The following is a 23,175-nucleotide window of genomic DNA, read 5'->3' on the forward strand; positions in this document are numbered from 1 at the left end:
TATAATTTTAATTGGTATAATCTAAGAAAAGTGGAGACATTTTCCTTGTTAGATGTAATTTATAAAATATCCCAATTTTAAAAAGAAACAGTAGAATTACAAACAGAAGAAAATAAACATAAACCACATTGGATGAATAAATGGATAGATGAATTAACAGATGATAGGATGGATAAATATATACAAGTAATAAAAACAAGTTAGCAAAGTGTATATATAATGTTTACCAATTCAATGTTTCTAAAACATTGAAATTGTCTATTTTAATAAGTAAAGTTACTTACCGTGGATAAATTAAAAGTTATTTTTCTCCCATACCTAATCATCCCAATAATATTTCTTTAAAATGTCCATATGATCCAATTCACTTGACATGCCCCAAGCAAAACTAATTAATTTTGTCTCTTCTAATTTCTTATTTTATTATAATGTTCTATGCTTTAAATTCCTGTGTTAATATCAAGCTTATAATTAAAATATTCCTTGATATCTGATAAAGCAGAGCTATTCATTATTGAAAATTTTCAAAACTTTCCTAGCTATACTTACACATTTCTTAACAGCATTAAGAATTGTCTTTTCCCAGTCTGTAAAATTCTTCAAAATCCAATTATAATTGCCTCAATTTTTTGATTAATTGAAAATTTTTATAATCTTCAAAAACTATATAGGGGTTCAACAGATTTCCAAGTTTAGTCAAATGACCACCAGAGTCAGGAACAAACACACAACAAATGTTTTTTGGTGGCACTTAGACAGGTTTGCATGACAGAAGTCTCCCACTGCATGGGTCTCTCCAGAGAATTAGGCAAAAGAGCCACCATCCAGAAGCCAGAGGAGGACAAAGGAACTCCTAGGACACAGGGAGATAGAATTGTTGCTTGGCAAGTTTTTGTCTGTTTTTCTAGACAACAGTTTGAACATATTGTTTTATTGTTGTTCAGTCTGCATGTTTTAAGATGATAAGAAGTTGGTAATCTTGATTTCTGTTTCCCTATCTGTAGCGTTATTCTTTCTGGTTGCTTTGATGACATTTTTTACTGTTGGTTTTGGCAGTGAGATAATGAGGTTCCCTCTTTTTTATCATGCTTGGGTTTGCTGGGCTTCTTCAATCAGTGGATTCTTGCTTTCACCTTGAGGAAATTTCTGACATCATTTCTTCAGATAATTTTACTGACACATTTTCTCCTCAGATTCTTGGGTTCTAATTCTTTATTTGATACACTTTACAAAAAAAGTATACTAAATGAAGTAACTCGGGAATGGAAAACAAAATATTATATGTTCTCTTAAGTATGAGCTAAGCTATGAGCATGGAAAAGCATAAAAATGATATAATGGACTTTGGGGACTTGGAGGAGGGTGGGAGAAAATACAACATAGAGTACAGTGTACACTGCTCAGGTGATAGGTGCCAAAAATCTCAGAAATCACCCCTCAAGAACTTATCCACGTAAGAAAAAGCACCTATACCTGAAAAAATATTGAAATAAAAAAAAATAATCTTTATTAGTCTGATTGGGCTGACATAATGAAAACACAGACCATGTGATTTAAATAACAGAATTTTATTTTCTCACAGTGTGGAGACCGGAAGATCAGGTCTCCAGAACTGTGAGAAAATAAAGTTCTGTTATTTAAACCACAGGAATCAGAAGAGTTATTTTCTGGTGCATCTTTTCTTCCTCTCATGGATACATACCTCTTCTAACAGTTTATTCACATGGCCTTTTCTTTGTGTGTGCAGGGAGGGAGAGAGAGAGTCAGAGAGAGATCTGCTAATTCATCCTCTTCTTGTATGGGTACCAGTACAGTTGGATTAGGTCTTTACCCTTTTGACCTCATTTAACTTTAATTACTTCCTTAAAGCCCCTATTCCCACTTACAGTTACATTGGGGGTCAGTGGTTTAACATACGAATTTTGGGGAAAAAAAATCAGTTCATAATATATTGTCTCATGTTTTCTTCAGAAGACCTTTACTTAGCTTTTCAAAATATTTTCTCTTTTTTTTTTTTTTCAGGAAAAAGTTGTTTCTATTTGATCTTATGTTAAATTTATTGAAACTCTGTTCTGTTGCCTCCATTCTTATTATGTTTTTTCAGTGGAGATTTCTGACTTTTTTCCTTCCACATATTGTATTTTCAATTCTAAAATTGCAAATGGATTCTTTGTAAAATTTCTACTACTGTGCGGTAATTTTCTGACTGGGTCATCTAAATTGTGTCTTTATTGATTTTCTTATTTTCTGGATAGTCATATATTCCTTTGTCTTCAGTTGCTGATGAATTTTACCTTCTATCTTGGATATAATGAAGGATTGATATTCAATGGAATCTCTAGGTTCTGGCATGTATGTCCTTTCTATAAATATGGATTTTGTTGTTAAACAAACATTCAATTTGCCAGAGATGCAGCTTCATCTCTGCTGTGCTGACAAAAGCTCAAATATCAATTCATTCTTTTTGGCCTTATCTATGGTGCTGGGGTTGAGATATACCACAATATTGCAAAATTTGGGGATCACTCAGAAACTCTGGCAAAGTTTATAAACCAATCTGGTTCTTTTCCTTTTGAGTGCTCTCCTTTCCAAGATTTTTTTCCCTCTCACTTTCAGTGACTCTGGGAGAGCAAACTCTTTAGCTAAAGCGTTTATTTAAGCTTGTGGGTTCTTAGTGTTGTTCTGTGTCTGATGAGATGACTGGGATCAAACTTTAAGAAATAAATTTGGAAGTATACTGATCAATTTCATCTTTTCTTCCATTTACCAATATCTAAATGCTTTTGGTTATTTTTTGTCCATTTAGATAGCTTTTTGTTTACAAGAATATATAGGTTTAACTTTTAGAATGAGTAGGTAATAGGATCTCTTCAGCAATGGCCAGAAGCTCCACTAATCAAGCACTTTTATAAAAAAAGAAAGAAATTAGTGCTGTATTAATATATGTTCAATATTTTTGCCACTAAAGAGTGTGTACCTCATACTCCAAACATATTCTATAGTATAAAAATATCTACAATATAATAATAATTGAAGAAGGTAGTTACACAACACATAGTTGTAACTTGAGTCTATTTAATTCTACCCAGTATGATTAAAATACCTGAAAAAATAAACGATATTTACTGTACATTTTTTTATATTTTTAACATTTTAAAATCATATTAAATGTTATACCATTTTGAAACAAAATGTAAATTATCAAAAACAATAGAATGTTTAGGAACATTCACTACATGTTTAGGAAGTTATTTATTTCAGTATTACAGAGTAGAAAGAGATGGAAATACCCTAAATTAGGATAGTGGAAAGTACAAAATAATATGAATATTAGAGATTCAATAAAATAGAAGGAATAGCCATAAATTGAATGGGACAGTTGGAAAAGAGGTTAAGTGACCTAGATGAATGAAGTTTTACTCATGATTTATATACATATTGAAACCAGAATCTATACCATGGAAGCCTAAATTGGAATAAGTTTGATAGAGGCTTCCATGGTAGTAAAACAAATGGTGTTGTTTTGCTGGTTTAGTAAGATGTTCTGAAGCAACAATCATGGATAAATTTTACCTTTTAGTTGGAGATTCAATCTGCAGCTGAGATGTGTGATAATTTCATAGAGGTGACATCTGAAGCTATTTAATTGGTTAAGCTCATTGAGGGGAAAAGTACAAAAAACCCATGCCTATGCATCCCTTTATCCTCTAAAAGAACAAAATTAGACACTCATTAACATAGAGATGAGCTATATGCATGCGAAAAAGTACATGCACAGCCCCTGTGTCTTGCTAGATACAAAGTTAAAAACCTGGACCAATTATAGCCTGCTGTAATATGACATATGGGTATAGGAATATATTTTTTCTTTTTTTCTTTTTTTTAGACAGTCTTTCTGTTACCCAGGCTTGAGTTGGAGTGCAGTGGCACAGTCTCAGCTCACTGCACCCTTTGCCTCCAGGGTTCAAGCATTCTGCTGCCTCAGCCTTCTGAGTGGCTGGGATTACAGGTATGTACCACCATACTCAGCTAATTTTTGTATTTTCAGTAGACAGGGGATTTCAACCATGTTGACCAGGCTGGTCTCAAACTCCTGACTTTAAGTGATCTGCGTTGGCCTCCCAAAGTGCTGGTATTACAGGTGTGAGCCACCGTGCCTGGCTACAAGATAATGTTTCTAAAATTCAAGGATTTCTGCTGTGTTAAAGAGTTTAAATTGCGAATTATAAAATGTCCTTATTTTTCAATTTTGCAATGAGGAATAGAAAGTATCTGGGAATGGGATAGAAAGGGAGACAATCACAGTAGAGAGCTTCAGGTACAATAAAATATTTTCTCAAGGTATCTAGCTACCTCAGAGACTGTGTGGAAACCACAGTGAGCTTCATTTGTATATTCTTATTTATGATCTATCCAAGGACAAAATTTTCCATACACTTATCTTTGTATATTGGCTTTACTTATCTCTATCTCTTCAGTGGTCCTTCATCAAAGCCTAGCTGTTTTCCTGATGGGGTACAAAATCTATTTCCAAGCTAAATATCTCACAAATGATAAGGAGTAAATCAGTCACTTTATGTTTAATTGAAGTAGTATATGTATATTCATATGTCTATTGCAAGTGAAATATTTTAGCAGTGCCAAGTATTTCCTGAAAGTGCCATTCAGACATATGGTACAATATGTTTATACCTATTGCAGACCATCTGTTGTCTAGGCTCAACTGAGCATTTATTTTACTTTTAATTCACAAAGAAAATGGAAAATAGAACTGGGCCATGCACCATGATTTAGCAGAACTTTAAGCAGGTGCAAATTCAATAAGAAAACATATTTAATACTACAGAAACCTTACTTACTGTGTCCCCTTGTGGATATATATGTTTTCCAAATCAATAAATACAAACGTTTTAGTCCTTTATGCTTAGGTCTGTTGCACCGTGTAATGGTGTCATGTGGGATGAAACAGATTTAGAAAGCAGAGAACTATATATCTTTTTACTGAAAAGGTAAGTCATGACTATAACAATATTTGCAAGGTAATTTTATTGGTGTATCAAAAGTGTTATAGCAGTGGTAAGAGTTATGAAGACTTTATTATTTTAAACCAATTTTGCTTAAAATATTTTACATATACATAGAATAACATATAATGTAAAATTTCCATAGTCATAGTCATCTTATTTAAAATGTGAATATTTATCAGAAATCAAACCATAAACATACAACTGAAAAAATAAAATGAGAGACTATCCTGACATAGCAATTAAAGCATGTTTCAGTAATTACTTTAATTCCTAACTTTGATATGAATGTCTTTTTTAATGACAGTTATTTGCAGAATTGATTAGATGCTCTTCTAATTACTAAATTTCAGTAATTTCTCAAGTAATATATTTGGTCGAATTTTACTATATTGTTACATTATCTATGGAATCATTGTAATTTCAAATATATTATTGCTGCCACAAATTATTTGAGTATTTGACTTGACTCTTTGGACCTAAAATTTTCTTTGTTATCTGGCTTCATTAGGTAGGAATTGTTGAAGAGGTTTTCACTGAATGGAGTCCAACTATATAGTAGGTCAATAGGAGAAATTTACTCTTTTCAAAGACTTTCTATACCATTCAGTCAATATTAATAAACATTTTATTTTTGAAAAGCACCATGATAAAGATAAGCTGATATATAAAAATATAAATTATTTATAAATTTTTTTCTCAAACCTGATGTCTAATTGAAGGTGTATATACATTTATAGTGTCTCACAAATAAGTAAATAAATACATAAAGAAATAGAAATAATATTGCATAATCAAAATATAGAAACATTATCAAAACCTAGTAGAGTGAGTTTTCATTTTTGCTCTAAAGCTGGGCACTACTATTGTGATAGAAAAGACAAAGACTCTAAAAAGCTTTAAGAAAATCTACTATAAAAGAGTTTTGAATGAGTGGTTGGATTTGGGCATGCTGAAATGGGGAAAAACATATTTGGGATAAGAGACCATGCAGATAAAACATTAAGAAGTTTTGTTTTACATGGTCCACTTAGGGAAAAATAAAACCATTGCATTGCTTTTAATTCTCAGTACCTCTGAAATTCAAAATAAATCAATAGTTGAGTATATAAGTAAATAACGAGTGACATGTTTTAAAACGGTGCCAAATCAACGACACATTAATATAATCAGGATGGCAAATGAGTTCAATCTCATGGCCAGCTCCTGTCAATTAGTGGTCTCCAAAAGCACAATGTTGAGAATCATTTCAGGTCTTTTTTTGTTCAATGAAACTAAGCACAGGGATTGATGAGTATTGTTTTCCAAGGTCACTCTGGGCATTTTTCAATTCTAACTTTAATTTACAACTTCAACTTTTCCCCTAATAATACTGAATATATATTTGTCATTAACAAGCTGAGCTTCTTGTCATAATAATATATTTGCATTCAGCCCTAATCAAAATGGGCTCAGAGGAATCACAGAATAGATTAAATTGATTAATTAAACATCTTGACTTTTCAAGAGACTGTTAGTATGTAAGTAGATTCCTCTGCTCTTCTCTAAAGTGGCCATTGGGGAGAGAATTAGCTTAATTCTAGGTATGAGAATAAAAAGGTAGGGCTAGAACGTCTTTAGTGACAACGTATCTGAAATGCAGTTATGGGAGATATTGGCTTGATCACTTGCTATTGAATCTCTATCTCTGAACTGAATCATAGAAAAGACTGTTCCATTTTCTGCCTTTTTCTCTTTACATTTTACTTATCTATAATGTTTGTCTACTCATTTATTTTTAAAAAGGAACACATCTAACAAGAATCAGACAGTATTCTGAGTATTTATTGAACTTATTCACCCTCAGAACCTTAACTTAGCGATTTTGATCTAGGTCCATATAATAGAGATATGTATGAGTTTAGCTGAATCTATATTCCAAGCTTAAATAACACAAATTTTTTAAATAACCAAAATTTCCCCAACTGTTTCCCCAAATGAAAAATGTTGCTAATCACAATACCTCCTTCATGAGAGTTTTGTGACAATAAGTTTTAAAAATCCTTAGAATAGTACTTACCTATAAGTAGCACTCGATAAATGTTTAATATTATTGTTATTGTTATAACTGGGGCATTACAGCGCATAGTTAACCGCAGGGACTCTGGGGCCAAATGCAAGGTTCAAATCCCGCCTCTTACTACATGTGTAACCTTAGGCAAATTTAATTTAGAATAACCCTTTTGTAGAATTAAAAATACATGTAACTAAATATGTGTGTGTGTGTATAGTATTAAACTATGCCATGAATCTGTACATTTTATTATTTAATATGTATGATTACTCAAACGTCTATTACATTTATCTTTAAACATTGTTCCACTGTCTTCTCTCTTCCTTGATTACAAATGTCTACATTGATTAGAGAAGGCTGCTTTTCTTTTCATTGCAACGTGTGCGTGAGGACACACACACACACACACACCTGTTCCCAAGTACAAAATAATTTTTCCCCACTTTTCTCTATATTTAAGAATTTCAGAGGACCAATGTTGTATTTTCATTTAATTTTTGTTAAACTTGCCAGAGACTTGGTTAATCCATTCACTTACCAGTTAAAATTCTTGTGCAAAGTATTACTCAATTATTCGTATCTAGCTTGTGGAATTCCTTTCATTCATACACTGTGTCTCTTAGATCTACCTTTCTAGTGTTTTTGTTTATTTATTCTTCCAATGATTTCTACTTATTTCACCTAATTCTTAAGGATTATGTTGTTTACTTCTTTTGAGAACAGTTCTACCTTTTACTCTTTCAGAACAAAAATTAATTCAAAACAGTGACCATTCTCTTTTAAATTGGCTAAGTTTTAAATGAAATATTTCTTCGGCTCTACGAACTAGTTTGCTATCTGAATTGCATTCCTTTAAAAGTCATTGTTTTTGAAGAAGTTTTTTCATTAGTTCCTTTTCAACAGAAGCCACCTGCTATGTTTGTTCATATGGGTCCCCCTACCTTCAGTTTAAATAAATTGCAACATTTCCTGCTTCATAATTAGCTTAGCATAAGTACCAGTAAAATGCTTTTCCAGATAGGTTCATCATAAAATAAAATGCTTACATGGTTTGGGACCAAATTCATTATAAGTATGTGAAATCTGTACATATTATAATTCTCTAAAGAATTAAATAACTATAAAAATATTGATAACCAGATTATAAACTATGATGTGCCATGATCTGCTTTTTAAAATTCACGTCCACTATATCAGCATTCTACCTATATAAAAATATATTAAAAAATTGAAAATATTCATGTATTTTTATAGGTGACAAATTGGACAAAGTTAAAGAACTTGAATGAAGCTCCACAGCTAAGTACACAATGACACTGAAATTAAATTAGTGCAGTGTCACTCCCAATCTCATGTTCTAACTACATGTCATATTTTGCTATTTTTACTGCCTCTGTTATCATTGTTATATATGAACATATAATTTCCTTTATAATAGGTATAGTTGAAAACTTTTTTTTCTAGAACAATGAGAGGAGTCTTCATAAAATGTATGGTCCACATAGTGTTCTTAATAATAATATATATATATATATATATATATGTGTGTGTGTGTGTGTGTGTGTGTGTGTGTGCGCGCGCATGTATAGATATAAATATTTATATATGTGTGTGTATCTATTCTTTCTCTCTCTCTCTCTCTTTCTCTCTCTCTGTCTCTCCTAAAGTTAATTGGGTAACTGAGAAATCTAGGTAAAGAATGTTTTCATATTACATATGTGAATGCTTTTCTTATACACACATATTTCTCTTTTTGCCTTTAGTGACTTTTGGCAAGACCCTTTTTCAAATATATATTGGGAATTTTGCAAGGATTAAAACGGATTCTTTACACAATGTCTGCTATGTAACAAATGCCCAGTAACTATAGGTTAAAACCAATATTAAAATAAGCAAAATATTTTCCAGCAAAATGTTCCTCTAATGTCACTTAATGTTATTCAAACTAATTTTTCCATTAAAACAACAAAGAATACTGAATAAAGTGCCTGTACAAACATCAAAGAGATGACAAAATAATAAAGAATTATCAGACCAAAGTTTAAGAATAAGCAACGGTTTGGAGTCTTAGGCAGTACATAGACCTTCAGGGTATGTGCAAACCTTGGAAAAATTTAGCCCTTACTTTGGAGGGTCGAAGAGGGCAAGGAAGGTAAAAATAAAAGCATGAGTCTTGCCAAGGTGATGAATACAGATAGAGACTCTAAATTCAGGGTTGCAATTTTAGGATATGCTTGAACTAGAAATAAACCTACACCAGCCCTAGCATTAGAAACTTATAGATAAAAACTGACTCTCTCCTGGTTAGAACCCTAAGGAATCATATTCTTGGGGGATCAAGAGAATTCAACCATTGAATTTGGCACTTGAAGAAGTGTCTAAATAATAGTGCCATAGGTACATAGCAGAAAGAAAGTAAAATCTTTCTGGAGGAGGTACATTCATCTCAGCTGTTCAGAAGTCCAAAAATTACTTTTCAAAGACAGTGACTAATATAAAGTCAAAAATAACTAGTCACACAATTGACCGCATAACAGAAGAAGGAACGAATAGGAAAACAAGTAGAAGTAACAGACAGCAAAAATTCACCCACACATTCATCATACTAATTGGAATTATCAGACTGTGAACAAAAATGTATGATATTAAGACAGGCTTGAAAATATGTGCAGGGAATCAGAAAGTGTTACATCACTAAGATTATTTGAGAAAGATTCAAATAAAATCTGTAGAAGTGAAAAAAAATAACAAAAAACAGTGACCATAATTAAAACTTACTTGGTAAGTTTGGGTCCAGAATTCTTTAAAAAACATAGAAAACTAGGGAGATGAAATACAAGCCAAAATAAATTACCAAGATAAATCCCTCAAAAACTATGGAGTTGTAGTAATGAAAATGTGGAGGCCGCAAAGAGGAAATCTAATGGTCTTTCATGACAGCCACAGAAGAAGAGAAGGCCCAAGAACAGAGGCAACAGAAGAGATAATGACTAAGAATTTTTCAGAAATAATTTTTTGAAATAACATTTTCCAGCTACTTGATCTCCCATAAATCATCAATATCTTATTATTAAAGCTATTAACTTTCTCCTTGCATTTCTGTATCCTCTTTCCATTTGACTTCTGGCATTTCTCCAGGTACAGTAGGATATATCTGCAATTGCATGGACTTCACTTAGAAGAAGGAAGTCTAGGGCAAATCTATCACCCATAAAAACCCTGACCTGGCCAGGCATGGTGGCTCATGCCTGTAATCCCAGAACTTTGGGAGGCCAGGGTGGGTGGATCACATAAGGTGGGGAGTTTAAGAACAGCCTGGCCAACATGGTGAAAACCCATTGCTACTAAAAATACAAAATTGAGCCGAGTGTGGTGGTGCATGCCTATAATCCAAGCTACTTGGGAGTCTGAGGCAGGAGAATCCTTTGAACAGTGGAGGCAGAGGTTTTAGTGAGCCAAGATTGTGCCTCTGCACTCCAGCCTGGATGACAAAGTGAAACTTTGTCTCAAAAGACAAAACAAAACATCCCTGACCAGTGATTTGAAGTCAAAATGAATACTTTCAAAGACCCAACTGGGGCAATTCATAACTTGAGATCAAGCAAGAGCTAAATTTTGGGCCATCTTTTCTAATTAGATTATTTCATCACAGGAATAACCACCCTCAGGGCTTGCAAGAATATCTAATCAATTATCCATCCAGGTAGCATTTTGTTACAAACAAGTCATACCAAAAAAAAAAATTCAAATGAAATTTTGGAAGAATAAAAATAATCTAAGATGAAAATGCATAAATACAAGGTAAAGACTGAAAAAGAACATTAGTAGTATTTGGAGAAATGCAAGCAAATACTGACTGTATAGCAGGGGTCCCCAACTCTCAACTGACTGATATGGGTCTGTGGCTTGTTAGGAACCTGGCTACACAGCAGGAGGTGACCAGCATGGCAAATGAGAGAATCTTCATCTATATTTACAGCCACTCCCCATCACTTGCATTATAGCCTGAGCCCCCATCTCCTCTCAGAACACCCCCCTCATTAGATTCTCACAGGAGCACAAACCCTATTGTGCACTGTGCACTTGAGGGATCTAGGTTGTGCACTCCTTATGATAATCTAATGCCTGATGATCTGTTCCTGTCTCTCATCACCCCCAAATGGGACTGTTTAGTTGCAGTATAACTAGCTCAGGACTACCACTGATTCTACATTACGGCGAGTCATACAATTATTTCATTATGTATTACAATGTAATAATAATAGAAATAAAGTGCACAAAAATGTCATGTGCCCGAATCACCCCAAAACCATCCCCACTGGTCCGTGAAAAATTGTCTTCCGTGAAACTGGTCCCTGGTGCTATATGTGGCTAAAAATATAAAAGTACAAAACATGCTAGAAACATGTAATTCTTTTAGAATAAGATATTTGAAAATACAATATTCTAAGTCAATCATATTACATGACTTCAGTCTTTGACATCTTATTCTGGTTAACATAATCATTGAAATAATTTTTGAAAGCATGTATAAATGGGAGGAAGGTAATACAAAACATAAATACTACTCAGTAAAAAAGGGAAAGAGAATGTAGGAAAAAGAAGAAATTACAAAATATCAAGATGAAACAAAAAATGAATAAAGCCATATAGCATGTTAGTCCTAGTAAATTTAGTTTAAAAATGCTCTCACACTTGTAGATACATGAGCTTTATTTCATGTTTGTTGGCTGTATAATGTCTTCTTTTGAGAAATGATCGTTCATATCCTTTGCCCACTTTTTGATGGGGATGTTTTTTCTTATACATTTGTTTAAGTTCTTTGTAGATTACAGATATTAGTCCTTCGTCAGATGGATAGATTGCAAAATTTTTCTCTCATTATGCAGGTTGCCTGTTCATTCTGATGCTAGTTTCATTTGCTGAAGTTCTTTAGTTTAATTAGATCCCATTTGTCAATTGTAGCTTTTGCTGCCATAATTGTTGTTTTTTTTCACCATAAAAATATGGAACACTTCATGATTTGTGTGTCATCATTGTGCAGGGGCCATGCTAATCCTCTCTGTATCATTCCACTTTTAGTATATGTGCATGCATATGTATGTTTATTGTGGCATGGTTCACAATAACAAAGACTTGGAACCAACCTAAGTGCCCATCAATGTTAGACTGAGTAAAGAAAATGTGGCAATGCAGCCCTAAAAAAGGATGAGTTCATGTCATCTGCAGTGACATGGATGAAGCTGGAAACCATCATTCTGAGCAAACTAGCACAAGAACAGAAAACTGAACATTGCATGTTCTCACTCATTAGTAGGAGTTGAGCAATGAAAACACATGAACACAGGGAGGGGAACATCACACACTGGGGACTGTCAGGGTGGCGGGGACTAGGGGAGGGATAGCATTAGGATAAATACCTAATGTAGAGTTGATGTGTGCAGCAAACTACCATGGCATGTGTGTACCTATGTAACAAACCTGCACATTCTGCACTTGTACCCCAGAACTTTTCTTTTTTAGACCAAATCTATGCTTCCCCCAGAACTTAAAGTATAATAAAAAATAAATAAAAATAAAAAATAAAAATACATTGCTAGATGAAAAAACAAGAAAAAGACTTTAAAGTTCCAGAGTACGTGTGTAGGATATACAGGTTTTGTTACATAGGTAAATGTGTGCCATGGTGATTTGTTGTACCTATCAACCCAGCATGTATTAGATATTTTTTTCTGATGCTTTCTCTCCCCTCACCCCCTCTCACAGATCCTGGCCTGTGTTGTTCCCCTCCCTGTGTCTATGTATTCACATTGTTCAGCTCTCACTTATAAATGAGAACATGTGGTGTTTGGTTTTCTGTTCCTGTGTTAGTTTGCTAAGGATCACGGCTTCCAACTCCACCTATGTCCCTTCAAAAGACATGGTCTTATTCCTTTTTATGGCTGCATAGTATTCCATGCTATATATATACCACATTTTCTTTATCTAGACTATCATTGATAGGCATTTGGGTTGACATCATGGCTTGGCTATTATGAAGAGTGCTGCAATGAACATACATGTGCATGTGTCTTTATAATAGAATGATTTTTATTCCTTTGGGTATACATCCAGTAATGGGATTGTTTAGTCAAATGGTATTTCCGGTTTCAGGTCTTTGAGAAATTACCATACTGTCTTCAACAATGCTGAACTAATTTAAATTCCCACCAACAGTGTAAAATTGTTCCTATTTCTCCACAGCCTCACCAATATCTGTTGTTTCTTCACTTTTAATAATCACCATACTGACTTAGGTGAGATGGTATCTCATTGTGGTTTTGATTTCTATTTCTCTAGTGATCAGTGATGTTGAGCGTTTTTCAAATCTGTCTGTTATGTAAATGTCTTCTTTTAAGAAGTGTCTGTTCATGTCCTTTGCCCAATTTTTACTGGGGTTGTTAATTTTCTCTTGTAAATTTAAGTTCCTTGTAGATTGTGGATATTAGGTCTTTGTCACATGGATAGATTGCAAAAATTTTCTCACTTTCTGTTGGTTGGCTGTTTATTCTGATCATAAATTTCTTGTGCTGTACAGAAGCTCTTTAGTTAAATTAGAGCACATTTATCAATTTTTGCTTTTGCTGCAATTGCTTTTGCCATTTTCATCATGAAATATTTGCCTGTGCCTATGTCCTGAATGGTATTGCCAAGATTTTCTTCCAGGGTTTTTATAGTTTTGAATCTTACATTTAAGTCTTTAATCCATCTTGAGTTAACTTTTGTATAAGGTATAAGAAAAATGTATAGTTTCAGTTTTCTGCATGTGGTTAGCCAGTTATCCCAACATTCTTTATTAGAGAATCCTTTCTCCATTGCTTGTTTTTGTCAGGTTTGTCAAAGATGAGATGGTTGAGATGTGCAGTCATATTTATGAGTTCTCCATCCTGTTTCATTGGTCTATGTGTCTGTTTTGTACCACTTCCCTGCTGTTTTTGGTTACTGTGGTCTTGTTAGTATAGTTTGAAGTCCAGCATTGTGATGCCTTCAGCTTTGTTCTTTTTGCTTAGGATTGTCTTGGCTATTTTGGCTCTTTTTTGGTTCAGTATAAATTTTTATTTTTATTTTTCTAATTCTGTGAAGAAGGTAAATGGTAGTTTGATGAGGATAGCACTGAATCTCTAAATTACTTTGGGCAAAATGGCCATTTTCACAATATTGCCTCTTCCTATACTGGAGCATGGAATGGTTTCCATCTGTTGGTGTTCTCTCTGATTTCCTTGGGCAGTGGTTTGTAGTTCTCCTTGAAGAGGTCCTTCACTTCCCTTGTTAGCTGTATTCCTAGATATTTTATTCTCTTTGTAACAATTGTGAATGGGAGTTAATTCATGATTTGGCTCTCTGCTTCTCTGTAGTTGGTGTATAGGAATGCTTGTGATTTTTGCACATGGATTTTGTATCCTGAGATTTTGCTGAAGTTGCTTCTCAGCTTATGAACTGAACAATGAGGTTTTCTAAATATAAGATCATGTCATCTGCAAACCAAGACAATTTGGCTTTCTCTGTTCCTATTTGAATATCCTATCTTTCTTTCTCTTGCCTGATTTCCCTGGCCCCCTACTTCCAATACTACGTTGAATAGGAATGGTCAGAGAGGACATTCTTGTCTTGTGCCAGTTTTCAAGCAGAATGGTTTCCAGCTTTTGCCCATTCAGTATGATAATGATTGGAGATTTGTCATATATGGCTTTTATTATGTGGAGGTATGTTTCTTCAGTACCTAGTTTATTCAGAGTTTTTAACATTAAGATATGGTATGTTGAATTTTTGAAAGCCTTTGTGTGTCTATTGAGATAATTGTGGGTTTTATATTTAGTTCCATTTATGTAATGAATTATATTTATTGACTTGCAAATATTGATGCTGCCTTGCAACCTGGGGATGAAGCCAACTTGATTGTGGTGGATAAGCTTTTTGATGTGCTGCTGGATTCAGTTTGCCAGTATTTTATTGAGGATTTTTGCATTGAAGTCCATCAGAGATCACGGCCTGAAGTTTTCTTTTATTGTTGTATCTCTGACAGATTTTGGCATCAGGATGATGCTGGCCTCATATTGTGAGTTAGGGAAAAATCCCTTCTTCTAAATTGTTTGGAATAGTTTCAGAAGAAATGATACTAGCTCTTCTTTATAACTCTGATAGAATTAATCTGTAAATCCTTCTGGTCCTGGGCTTTTTTTGGTTGACTGGTAGGCTCTTTATTTCTGCCTCAATTTCAGAACTGGTCTATTCAGAACTGGTCAATTTCAGAATTGGTCTATTCAGGGATTCAACTTCTTTCTGGTTCAGTTCTGGGAAGGTATATGTATCTTGGAATTTATCCATTTCTTCTGCATTTTGTAGTTTATTTGCAGAGACGTGTTTATAGTATTCTCTGGTGGTTGTTTATATTTCAGTGAGGTCAGTGGTGAAATTCTCTTTATCATTTTTATTGTCTATTTGATTCTTCTCTATTCTTTATTAGTCTAGCTAGAGGTCTATTTATTTTATTAATTTTTTAAATAAAACAGCTCCTGGATTTGTTTATTTTTTTGAAAGGTTTTTTTATGTCTTTAATCTCCTTCAGGTCTGCTCTGATCTTGGTTATTTCTTGTCTTCTGCTAGCTTTGGGGGCTTTTTGCTCTTGGTTCTCTAGTCTTTTAGTTGTGATGTTAGCATATTAATTTGAGATCTTCCTAGCTTTTTGATGTGGACTTTTACTGCTATAAATTTCCCTCTTAACACTGCATTAGCTGTGTCCCAGAGATTCTGGCACATCGTCTCTTTGTTCTCATTAGTTTCAAACAATTTCTTGCTTTCTGCTTAATATCATTATTTACCCGAGAGTCACTCGGAAACATGTTCAGTTTCCATGTAGTGGTATGGTTTTGAGCGAGTGTCTTAATATTGAGTTTTAATTTAGTTGCACTGTGTTCTGAGAGACTTATGATTTCAGTTCTTTTGCATTTGCTGAGGAGTGTTTTACTTCCAATTATGTGATCAGTTTAGATTAAGTGCAATGTGGCACCAATAAGAATTTATATCTTGTTGTTTGGGTGGACAGTTCTGTAGATATCCACCAGGTCACTGGATCCAGAGCTGAGTTCAATTCCTGAATATCTTTGTTAATTTTCTGTCTCAATAATATGTCTAATATTGACAGTGAGGTGTTAAAAGTCTCCCAATATTATTATGTAGAAGTCTAAGTCTCTTTGTAGTTCTCTAAGAACTTGTTTTATGAATCTGGGTCCTCCTGTATTAGGTGCATATATATTTAAGATATATCTTGAATTGAACCCTGTAGCATTATGCAATATCCTTCTTTGTCTTTGTTTACCTTTGTTAAAGTCTGTTTTGTCAGCAACTTTGACTGCAAGTCCTGTTTGTTTTCGCTTTTCATTTGCTTGGTAAATTTTCCTCCATCCCTTATTTTGAGCCTGTGTGTGTCTCTGCATAAGAGATGAGTCTCTTTAATACAGCACACCAATGGTTCTTGACTCATTATCCAGCTTATTGCTCTCTGTTTTTTAATTGGGACATTTAGCCCATTTACATTTAAGGCTGATATTGCTATGTGTGAGTTTGATCCCATCATCATGATGCTAGCTGGTTATTTTGCAGACTTGTTAATGGAGTTGCTTCATAGTGTCATTAGTCTGTGTACTTCAGTGTTTTGTAGTGGCTGCTAACAGTTTTTCCTTTCCATATTTGGTGCTTCCTTCAGGAGCTTTTCCAAGGCAGACCTGGTGATAATGAATTCCCTCAACATTTGCTTGTTTGAAAGGACTTTATTTCTCCTTTGCTTGTAAAGTGCAGTTTTGGGCAAATATGAAACTCTCAGTTGGAAATAATTTTCTTTAAGAATGTTGAATATTGGTCCCCAATCTCTTCTGGATTGAAGAGTTTCTGCTGTTAGTCTGATGGGCTTCCTTTTATAGGTGACCTGGTCTTTCTCCTTAGCTGCCCTTAACATTTTTTCCTCCATTTGGACTTTAGAGAATCTAATAATTATGTTTCTTGGGGTTGATCTTCTCATAGAGTGTTTTACTGGGGTTCTCTGGATTTCCTGAATGTGAACGTTTGTCTGTCTTGCTAGGTTGTGGAATTTCTCCTGGATAATATCCTGACAGATGTTTTCCAACTCGATTCTGTGCTCCCTGTCTATTTTGGGTACCTCCATCAGTTGTAGAATTTTAGCAACTCCAGCCCCACTCTGTGAGGGGGAACAGATCTAGGTCTCATCTAAAGAAGTAGTCTGGCCATAATCTGCCACAGTCTCTGTGCTGCACTGTGGGAAATACCTCCTTGTCCATACAGCCCTGTCTCTCCAGCACTGGCAGAGGAAAATGGCCAACTGGAGCCACAGTAAGATCGGCTTCTTCTCCTCCCAGAACACAGTCATCTTAGACAGTCTCCTGCCTACTGCCACTGGCTACAACCCAAGCAGCTGCCAAGTCCCGCATCTCTGTGCTTGGGATCCAAGGCCCTGGTGGCTTGGGCTTATGAAGGAAATCTCCTGATCCAAGGGTTTCACGGATGTGTGGAGAGAGCATGGTTTCCCAGGCAGGGTGGCACAGTCACTCCCTGCTTCTCTTGGCTGGTGGTGGGAGCACCCCTTGCCCCATGTGGCTCCCTGGTGAGGTTTCACTCTACCCTGCTTTTCTTTGCTCTTCATGGATTGCTTCAAGTGCCTAAAACCAGGATACCTCAGCTAAAGTTACAAGATTCACTTGCCATTTTTGTTTTTCTCAATGGGAGCTGCCAGTGGCAGCTGGTTCTAGTCAGCTATCTTGGCCTCTCCCCCTAAAAAATGACTTTCTACATGTAATAATGTTCAATATTAGACAAAACTAAATAATAGTGTTTATAAATGTATACATAAAAATACAAAGAGAAGTAAGAAAACAAATATCACAGAAGTCAATATAGTGATGATTATAACAGAGAGGTTTGTGATTGGGAAAAACATGAGACTTGGGAAAGGACAATAAGTTACTAGTGATACAAATATTTAATTTCTTGATCAGGGCAGTGTTTAATCAGGTGTTCACATTATGATTATTCATTAAACAATACATGGAAATTTTATGTTCTTTTTCACATGTATGAAATTTCATTTACATAATGTGATCCAGGTTAATGTTTTCTTTTTATATTCTTATTATTCCATTTAAGTACAATCCTTCTTGACTAAATAAATGTCTCATTGCTGTTAGTGTTTTTATCATGCATTTTAACTATAATTTAAAGAGAACATTACAGCATGAAATTTATAAAGAACCATAGTAGAGAATAAGAACTCAATTTTTCAGTGGGTGTTTTATGTGTAAAACAATACCCAAAGGCAGAAAGCAGCAGAATGAATTTTCAAGTATTCATGAAGATAGTGACTTTGAAACGTATGTAATATTTTCAGAACTGAGTAAAATACAGATGGTGACTATGTATGTATAAAATTGATATTGTAAAAATGTTATGCATATGAAGATAAAATATACGCTAAATTTAAAAAACCCTCCAAATCTAAATTAAAAGTTAAATTTATATTTAAAAAGTAGTTTGAAAAAACACTAATAGTTATTTTCTCAATAAGGTTAATCTGTTGTTTCTAATTCCAATATAGAATATAATTTAAAAATCCCTCAAAGCTGAACATATGTATTTTTCTGAATGTAGAGAGCACAGTACTTTCATATGTGATTTCTAATACTTTTTTTAGTGAGCATGATAGACATATTAAAAAAGTAAATCATTTAACCATTAATTTATCATCTATAACCACAATATTTATATAAATCACATGAATACACATATATTATGTCTTTCCCATTTATAAATGATAAAACCAATTCAGGTATATTAGCCAGTCACTGACTCTAATCTCAAAGCTAGTATGTGTAATCGTAGAATAAAAACTAAAGCTGACTGTTGTGTAACCTACACATGATTAAGAAGTATTTCTTTGAGGTTAGACCTAAATATTTTCTAAAAGCTTATACATTAGCAAATAAAACACATTTTTTTTTCAGATAAACCATAGTCCATATTCTACCTTAAATCATGTATATCACCCAGAAAATAAGTCACAAAGCAGGGTCTGTTTTAATAGAAAGAAAGAAAAAAGAAGAGGAACAGCTTTAAGCTATAGACATTGGCTAAATAGGCATTGCTGAAGACTGAAGCTCAGGTAATGAAGGAGAGTAAAGGCCATAATCAATCTAACGAGGGTAACTAAACAGAGTAGAACTTTGGGAGAAAGAAGTGACAAGTGCTAAAAATAGAAATAAATTTTCCATTTGGATATGTAGTAAAGAATTGGCAGAAGCCAGAATTCACTTCTGATTCCTTGACATGTTCTATAAAAACTCCTCAGTAAGTATACATGGTGTGAGAAAAAGGGCAGGATTTGTAGTTTACCCAAGAACCCCAATAAATACTTTCTGAAATGAGGACTTCACTGTGTTTCTTAAGGGAAGTAAGCCAGTTTGTAAAGGAAAACGATCATTGCCATCCGTGATTCTGGGGTACTTTTTCTGACTTTTATTAGCTCCTGCATTTAGAGTAAAGGAAACTTTGAATTCATTGAAACACTATCCTAAATCTGTGTCCCTCATCATTCCTTAAACTGTCTGCTTCCAATATATTTCCAAACCATCATTTACATTCTTTCCAAAATTATATCTATAACAGAAGTTAGTTTTATCTCCTTAAAAAAAGCTCAGTGTGTTCAACTGATTATAAAATAAAATTTATAATCCTTAACATCACTATATTTTTCTATCAGGATTTTATCTACCATTGCATTTTCTCAGTGTTTTGATCTGTAAATAAATTAATACAAATGTATATTTTGCCACCCCTATACCAACCAAACCCAAACCCCTGATACTAGTTAGTTATAGTAAACCTCAAATGACTCAATGTACTATCTTACATTTCCTTAAGTATATATCTATTTGATTACCCTGGTAAACTTAAAGAAACAGACAGTACTTTTCAGACTATCTTTAGGATATCTTCTTTGGAAAATTGGTAATGATATGTTTGCTTTTTGTACACATCACATTCCTGTTTCTTGTTCATTTTAGTATTTGTTTTCCAAAGACCAATTTAAATGTCCATTACATATTATGGAAGAAGAAAAACAAGCTAAATCATTTTCTCTAGCTTATGTGGAAATACTGCAAAATGAGAAAAATTTTGAAATGAATCTTAGGGAGAGAAGCATGATGCTTAATTTTGTCATGTGACAGAAAATAAGCCAATGTTTCATTTTCTCCCAATAATGAAAATTCTTCAGTAAACTTTAGAAACATGTTACATTAATTACAGAGCAGGATGTTAGAATAGAAAAATGGTGGTTATGATGTATCAGCTGTTGGTTGATGATTAACTTGGGTTTAGCAAAGTTTTGGTGAGGAGGAACAGTAGGAGACAATTTTTCAAGGGTTGCAGTAAAATATGTTTAGTCTTTCAGGGACTTTTACATTCATTGTTCTTTATCGAAATTCACCTCTGGAAAAATACCATCATGCCTAATATCAAGAATGTCAATTGTCATCTTTATCCAGGTTTCCAAAACAAAAGAGGTCCACGATTATAGGAAATTCTTGAGTTTCAGGTGGATCATCAGCTTCTGGTTTGCTTTTGCTTTGTGTTGTTTTGTTTTCTGGTAAATTCACTCATCACATAGTGGCTATATAGAAGCACTTTGGCTCTAGACAAGATACGATATAGAACTGTAAAGTCAAGAAACACAAGAAGTAGATGATTTATCGGCCTTGATGTGTTCTCTTTACCAACACTGTTTTTAACTCCAGCCTGAAAAACTCTTCCAGCCTGAAAAAATCCTTCCATCCTTCCATCTCAACTTCTCAAGCTGCAAAGTGGCACAGTGGCCAGTTTCCAAGCTTACTTAGCTTTCTGTTTCAGTAACAAGGGTTAGGTTTTGGAAACAAAATCAATGGAAACAAAGTGAAATGTCTTAATTTTTTATTTTTTATAATTAAAAACCTATAATTATAATCTTTAGAAAATGACTAAAGATAGCTGTTTTTAAAGGATGGGGGGAAAAGAGAGAAGAAAGAGAAAACAAAGGGTGAAATAATTAGTGGCTGCTGGCATTCAGCCTCCAGTCTGGAGATCTCTGAAGTCTGAAAATCTGGTATTTGATCTATGTTTCTTGGAAAGGCTGAATTCTTTGTGATGTTATCTGCTTCTAGAGAATTACAGGAGTCTCAGGTTTTATATCCCCAAGCACTCAGTACATTGAGGTCATGAAAGTGTGATACTTTATGAATTTCAAAGGTAGATACAGAAATATGTGTTTTTAAATGTAAATATTAAATTACTAGTAACGAATGCAGTCATTTCCAGTTAGGTTCAAGAGCATTTGTAGGTTGTTTTCAACATTGCTTCTGTGGTTTTCCTTTGGTAAAGGTGCCTGAATCTGTTGTCTACAAACATTGTGGTTTGTATGTTACAATAAACCTAAGATGATGATCGGTTACTGGAGGTGTAAAGGTTAGCCTTACTGGCTAAGGGCTTAGAGAATGATAACCTATGATTTCCAAAAGTTAATTTCTGATAGCCAAGGCAGCAAAATATAATATCTGGGTGATGACAGTTAATCCTTCAAATAATTTTCTAACCTTTATTATTTTTTATTTTTGATAGAGTATGATGAATGCAATGGAGTTTCTGGATGATGAGCAGTATCATGAACAGCTATTTGGTTGAAATCTCTTCAAAATGAGCATTTCTATCTCTGGATAAAGATAATCATATAAGCCTAAGTTGAAAATATAAAGCCTAGAATGGTGAGTGTTATTTTAATTTGTTTGTTTGATTTCATTTTGTTTCATTTTCTCTTTGTTAATGTAGTAGCCATTAACAGAGAAAAACTTTTGGCCATCCAGAAAACAGACAATTGTAAAAATATATTCATATCCATTTCAAGGAGGTAATTGGATAAACTCCATTTCTAAATATTCAAATAGACTTTAAGGCTTTGGTTTTTACATGTACCTACTTTTGCAGATTTGCTTGGGTTATAATTTTTGCAGATGAAACATGTGCCAGAAACTTCTCAGCAGTTTTGAGTAAAACTGTCCTACTTATTCTAATAGTTTTTAAATTTCAGCACATTTATCTTTGCCAGGATCAAAATTAATAGTTATGTTAATAATCTTAATTATGTTAATAGTTATGTTAATAAATTAATAGTTATTTTAATAAATTATGTTATAGTTATTTCAATAAATCATCTTAATTAATGGTATTACATTATAATCACTGATTATTGTGGGAGGAAGATATTTTATAAACAGAATGACATGAACAAGTTTCTGTAACAATTGGATTTATATAAGAAAACAAATTCTGCTTTGTCACTGATAATAACTGGTAGTCAAATGTTTTAAAATTTATAAACAATTATTTTATAGATAATCTGAGGGTTTCAATATATCTTTTATGGGAACAGACTTCAACCCATAACAACAGTCTACCCTCTGGCCCCATAAAATTCATGTTCTGGAGTCGGGGGAAGATGGCGCTGTAGGAGCAGCTCAGGATTGCAGCTACCAGTGAAAGTGCAGAGGGTGAGTGGATGCTGCATTTCCAGACGGATCTTTGTTGCCCACACACCAGGAGAATCCCAGGTGGAAGAGCCCCACAGGTTGCCAGCACAGCTGTTTTGGCCAGCGTGGCTGTTTCGGCTGGCACAGCTGTTTTGGCCGGCATGACCATTTTGGCTGGTGCCACAGTGCAGTGGCTCTCTGTACAAAATACACTGGTCTGGTTGCCCTGTTAAACTGGCAATTGGAGATTCAGGAAGGCAGAGTAGCCCATTCATCTGTTTAAACAGGACTGAAACATAAAACATAAAGCCAGGCCAGGTGATTCCCAGGCAGCCATGTTGTTTCAGCTGGCACAGTGGGTTGCCACATGGGAAATTACACAGATCCCAGTGCCCTTTCAGCAGGAGACTGGATCACCTGGGAGAGAGTCAACTGTTCAACTGAAAAAAAAAAAAAGGGCTCTGAGGCAGGGAGCCAGGTGATCAGGCTGGGCGGGTCC

General features: G+C 34.2%; 1 long non-coding RNA gene and 1 other non-coding gene across 2 annotated transcripts in view; one reads left to right on the forward strand and one right to left on the reverse strand.

The window, feature by feature from the left end:
• The first annotated feature begins 3,897 nt into the window (after positions 1-3,897).
• LOC144578971 (uncharacterized) overlaps positions 3,898-23,175 on the forward strand; it is a 61,804-nt gene continuing 42,526 nt past the window's right edge. Inside the window, exons 1-2 of the long non-coding RNA XR_013525654.1 lie at positions 3,898-4,009; positions 21,772-21,914. This is a non-coding gene — a long non-coding RNA (uncharacterized LOC144578971). The remainder of the gene's footprint in view (positions 4,010-21,771; positions 21,915-23,175) is intronic.
• LOC118148138 (U6 spliceosomal RNA) lies at positions 12,078-12,180 on the reverse strand. Its single transcript, XR_004734933.1, has one exon. It is a non-coding gene; the product is annotated as a U6 spliceosomal RNA (small nuclear RNA).

The sequence above is a fragment of the Callithrix jacchus genome, chromosome 1, assembly GCF_049354715.1.
Source record: "Callithrix jacchus isolate 240 chromosome 1, calJac240_pri, whole genome shotgun sequence".
NCBI lineage: Eukaryota > Metazoa > Chordata > Mammalia > Primates > Cebidae > Callithrix > Callithrix jacchus.